This window comes from Mauremys reevesii, linkage group 5, assembly GCF_016161935.1.
Source record: "Mauremys reevesii isolate NIE-2019 linkage group 5, ASM1616193v1, whole genome shotgun sequence".
Classification (NCBI taxonomy): Eukaryota; Metazoa; Chordata; order Testudines; family Geoemydidae; genus Mauremys; species Mauremys reevesii.
Window position 1 is genome coordinate 72,947,277 of NC_052627.1, and position 6,000 is coordinate 72,953,276.

Sequence of the window (6,000 nt, forward strand, 5' to 3'; positions counted from 1 at the left end):
TCTCAGGTACTCCAAAGGTAGTTGCAATGCAATGCTGAGCATTGCAACACCTAACCAGTGGATGCCCTTCAATCTAATGGAATCCCCAACCCAGAATTAGGTGCTCAGTTTCCCCATACAATGAATAGGGAGAGTCAGGCATCCAAGAAAGATTCTCAGAAACCAACAAATTAAGGAGGGAGTTTCCTGGAATGGAATGCAGAGGAAAGTGATGGGGCTTAGGGCCCACTCCTCAAAGGTATTTAGGCACCTACCTCCAATTAGTTTGAGCCTCCAGGTGCCAGACTGACAAGGGAGGGGACTACTGCTGCTGTGGATTCAGTTTGGGTACCAATCAGCTTATTAGCTAATGGGTAATATCAATTCTTATACAGTTTTGAATATGCTCACGGGCAAAAATGTAAGCACCAATGACTGGTTAGGTGAGAGTTGAGCAGTGGTTTTGAGAACATTCGTGTGGCTAAATAGTGTACTTTGGCACTTAAAGTGGCAGTCAGGCACCTAACTACCTTTTGCAAATTTATCCCTCAACTCTCATAGACTCCTTTGAGAATCTCAGCCCAAAATAATATTTTATAGGTATGATCACGACATAGGTAATGTGCAACATTTTCAGTGAATACATCCTTTTACTCCCTTATTTTCTTTTTACTGTTTGTTTATAATTAGGTTAAGAAAAATCACAATTCATTATAATAGTTTATTTTATATGAAATGCAACCAAGGACATCAGCTGAAAAAAATAACTCATTAATGCTTCTACATAATGTTTGATGGAATGTTTATATACCCTCACTGACAGACTGCTGGTGAGGGAACAACTCACTGCTGGCTATCCATTTAGTCCCAGTAAAACTTGCATGCTTATTTAATCATTACCATTCCCACATATGTTATACAGACTGCATGTAACAATGTAGTCATTTTGTACTTTCACATTAACTAAAATACCTGTGTCTATCAGTCTTATCTCTTTGAAAATATCAACACGATATGCCATATGTACATCAAAAGTATATTCTGTTAAATGATTTTAGTGAAACAGAAAATACAAGTCTCAAAAGAAATGGATTGCTGGTGTCCTAATGTATAACAAGTGCATTCTGCTTCAGAAATTGCAGAATTTCTTAACTGATTTGTAAGATTGGTTTCATTCATAAGCAACATTACTTGTGAAGAACTGATTAATTTCTGGGAGTGCGTTAGGTATATTTGGTATTTAGGAAACATTAAAAAAACTGGTAAATGGTCTGAAAAATGTGGTAGCAATCTTTCATAGCCATTCACCTCTTGCAATAATGTATTTAGTATCAGAAAGAATCCTAAAAAAATATACCATGACAAAAGGAATCATTAGAACATAATGTGAGGGACTCTGGAAATAAACATTCTTGTCTTTCTACCAGAAGGGAGGGAATGATGAGCAGATGTTTGGATAGTACAATTGACTGGATTAGGGAGTAATCAAAACTCAGGGAATTTTCCTCTCAGCTAATCAGAAGTTTGTCAGGTTGGAACAGGCAGGGGAGCCATGCTCCGTGAGGAAGAACAAGTAGGAAAGGCTGAGGCAGTTGTCTGCTGCACCAGATCACTGACAAAGACAGAATGCCTCTACTTGAACTATAGATTTACAACCCAGTTAGCCATGCAATAAGTCCTGCACCTGGACAAGCACTCAGGAAGAGACTTCTGCTCAGAACTAATTAGAGTGCTTCATGATTTCCATAACTTACATTAATTCTTTTTAACAAATCAAGATTAGTGTCTTTCTGAAAGATTCTAGATCAACCAATAAGTTGTGGGCTTGATTAAATATTATGGTCTGTGTTATGCATAATGATATATTTCAGCTTTAATTTAATATAATTATTAGGAAAACTATTCATAGATTTTAAAAAAGGATCATGTTGATCATCTAGTCTGACGTCCTATATAACAAAGACCGTAGAACTTCCCCGAAAAAGTCCTATATCGTATATTTTAGAAAAACATCCAATCTTGATTTAAAAATTGCTAGTGATAGATAATCCAACATGATCATTGGTAAATTTCTTCAGTGGTTAGTTACCTTTATTGTTAAAAAAGTACCGGTATACCTTATTTCCAGTATGAATTTGCTAGCTTCAACTTCCAGTCATTGAATCGTGTTATCTTTCTCAGCTAGATTGATGTGACCACTATCAAATATTTGTTCCTCTGTAGGTAATTATAGACTGTAATTTGTTTGTTTTCTTATCCTTTCTGATGGCTCTTCTCTCAACCCTCTCCAATTTATTTCCATCCTTCTTGAATTGTGGGTACCAGAAGCAGACACATTATTTTAGCAGTGGTGCAAAATACAAAGTTTAAAAAAAAACCTCTCTACTCCTACTCTCAACTTCCCTGTTTATACATCCCAGGATTGCATTAGCTCCTTTGGCCACTCTCTCTCACTGGAAGCTTATGTTCAGCTGATTATCCATGATGACCCCCAAATCGTTTTCAGAATCATTGCTTCCCAGGCTAGAGTCCCTCATTCTGTAAGTATGGCCTACATTCATCATTCTTAATGTATATGTATACATTTAGCCATATTAAAACGTATATTGTTTGCTTGTCCTAAGCTTACAAGCAATCCAGATTGCTCTGTATCAGTGACCTGACCTCTTCATTATTTACTCCACCCCAATTTGTGTCATCTGCAAACTTTCAATGATTCTACATTTTCTTTTAGGTCACTAATAAAAATGTTTAAATAGTGTAGGACTAAACCTGGTCGCTGCAAAATCCCACTACAGACACTTGCTTGATGATGATTCTCCATTCAGAATTACATTCTGAGACCTATTGGTTAGCCAGCTTTTAATCTATTCAATGTGTGCCATGTTAATTTGATATAATTCTAGTTTTTAATCACAATGTTGTGCAGTACCAAGTCAAATGCCTTCCAGAAGTCTATTACATCAACACTATATCAAGCAAATTTGTATTCTCATCAGGAAAATATATCCAGTTAGTTTGACAGGAACCCATATTGATTGGCATTAATTATATTACCCTACTTTAGTTCTTTATTAATTGGGTCCTATATAAACTGCTCTTATCTTTCCCAGGATCAATATTTGACTGACAGTTCTATAACTACCAGGGTAAAGATGGCTGCTCAGTTCCAATACCAAACTGAATATTGTTGAGGGCTTTACAAGGAGGCTTGTCTTGACTGAATAGCCATAGAAACCAGAAGTGTATGATCAAACCACAAAAGCCGCTTTACTCTGGAATGCCCAACTTCTGAACAAACTGAAAATATAAATAAGGGAAGACACCAAGAAAAGGGTGACCAGGAGGACTTGGAAGATGTGAATAAGGAGCAGCTGAAGTCCCTGGGGTTATCATCAAGCTATTGGACCCAGAGAACATATAAATAAGGGAAGACACCAAGAAAAGGGTGACCAGGAGGACTTGGAAGATGTGGATAAGGAGCAGCTGAAGTCCCTGGGGTTATCATCAAGCTATTGGACCCAGAGAACATGGGTGAAAAGGGGCTGAAAAACCTGGAGAATCAGAAAAGAGAAACTGAAGACCCAGAGGATATTGTCATAGGGACCTGGGTGGGAGTGTCAATGAGATCAGCTGCACAGGAACCCAGGTGGTGTCAATAAGGAGCAGCTGGGTTGTCAAACTGGAACCTGGAGCATGTTGAGACAGGAGCAGATGGGAGACTTAAGGGCATGACCAAGTACAAAGAGCTGGGGGTGGTGCTGTTGATGTGAACCCATAACCTTAATAAGCTTATGCAATGTGCCTCATTTGTGCTCTATATTACTAAACATAGATATTAGTCATCTCCTTCTTTACCAAGACACTGCAAAGAACCACAGAATATTTTTAAGGCAAGCAACCACTGCATTAAATAATAATAATAATAATTAATAATAATTAATAATAAAAAAAAACCCTCAAAGTTTCTTGCAAACTTGTAGCCTTTCTGAACTTCTTGTGTGTCCTGTCAGGAAGTTGTAGTTAGCCTTGATTCAGAGATTAAGCTAAAGTAATTGCCTCAATCCTTGACGCCATTGTTTTAATCATTGCTTTTCAGCTTTTTGCTGTTGCGGGTGGATATTGTCTTAGCACCGCCTCATATGATGCAAAATTAAAGTCATGTCTGAGACTAGTTTTGTGGTCATATTCCAAACATTGAAAACACTATTTGTAGAATAGAAAGTACTAAGAAATCAGATGCTTGATATTTTACACTTGGTAGCTTTTATTGGATATGGCTTTTTGTGTCATCAGTGTTTTGTAACAAAATCTGCACTTAAATATCTAAATTATATCCACAAAAGATTGCAAGTTCACAAAGGGATGCCAGGGTCTGTCTACTTTAATATGCTGTGTTGTGGTCTGTTTGAAAAATAAGCTGTAGATTGTTACATCATACCTTCTGTCATATGAAGTTAATGAATAAAAATGACATGATGCTAAAGTTGTCAGATTAGATACAATAGCTGTTTTTCACTGAAATTCAATCTGAATGCATTGGAGTGGACAGAAACAAAGTGCAAAAGCAGCTTTCTTCTTACACTGTTAAAATTCCTAAATGCATGTCTGTCTTCAAGGCAGTTTTTATTTGAGAAAAGTGTAAGATAACACATACTGGGTTTTTATGGAACATTTTCCTCTAATACTTGGCATTGTTTTTCAGTATGATAAATCTGTCTTGCTTCCCCCAAAATCTGATTGTTCATAGCATGCTCTTTTAAAATATCTCTGATTCTTTCCTTTGTAAAGTACTGTGAAATCTCTGCCTAAAAAACACTATATAAGAACCAATTATTAATGTTATTGTTTAATTTAATTCTTTCTTAGCTAAATGGAGTGAAATACAGCCAGCTGAGTTCTCAGGATGACTTCTTACATAAAGGAACACTTAACTTTTTTCAGACTCATCAGATCGGAGTACTAGAGTTAAGTAAAAAAAAGTCACCAAAACTTCTAATTTAATTCCGGTGGTCCCAGTTTTCAGTGGATTAAGTATTTCCAAACATATACTTGGAAACACACACACACACACACAAAAAGGCTTCTCTCTGCCAGAAGATGCTAAGATGACTTGCATTCTTATTTTCTGAGATCACATTGCTTGATTCTTATCACACTTAACTTCATTGTAATCAAACAGGGTAAAATTATCCCTGTTCTCACCAGTGTGAAAGCAAAATGAGGCCTATAATCCTGTTTAAACTAATTATTGTGTATTTTAGTGTACAGTTGTCTGATCTAAATTAAAGTAGCTATAATCTTAAAGTAGCTATGTACTTTGGCTACAGTATATGACTTTCTCAACTTGTCCTGGAGCTGGCTGGAATAGAAAAGAGAAGAATAGCACTGACCGAGGAAGTTTAAGAATATGTATATGTATTAGAATATGTTCTAAAATAGTGTGAGAGTGTTTTGGGGAGCATGGACAAGTCCTGTTTTTAATTTATTTAAATATGGATTGTAATCAACACAGTTTTTGTGCAGGTGAGATGTTGGAGACTGTTGCTTAGCAAGGATCATTCTCCAACTCCTGGGGCTCACCCACTTTTTTCTCTGCAACTCCTTGGATGGCTGATCATCATTGAAGTTGATGGGAGCACAATTGGTTCCATATTTTGCGGAGGGGACTTAAGTGGGTACTCTGTGGCCTTTTTCCTCAATAGGTTTTGCCCCCCAATTTTCTATGCATTTGACTCCCCTCCATATCATCGAGAAGCATGGAGAGGGAACATAGAGAAGAGATACAGAATTTTATCCACTAAAGTAACCATGAACAACTTGAGATGGAAAGAACATTGTAAAAGGTAATTTAGATCATCTCCCTCCATCACAGCATGATCGATATTTCTAAATTAGTAATAGATGGATATCAAATCCATAAATCCAGCCTTGAGCATCTCCAGTAAATGTGATTCCACAGTCTCCCTTGGTAGCTTGTTCTACTGTCTGCTTTACAAATATTTAGTCTAAATTTTCCCT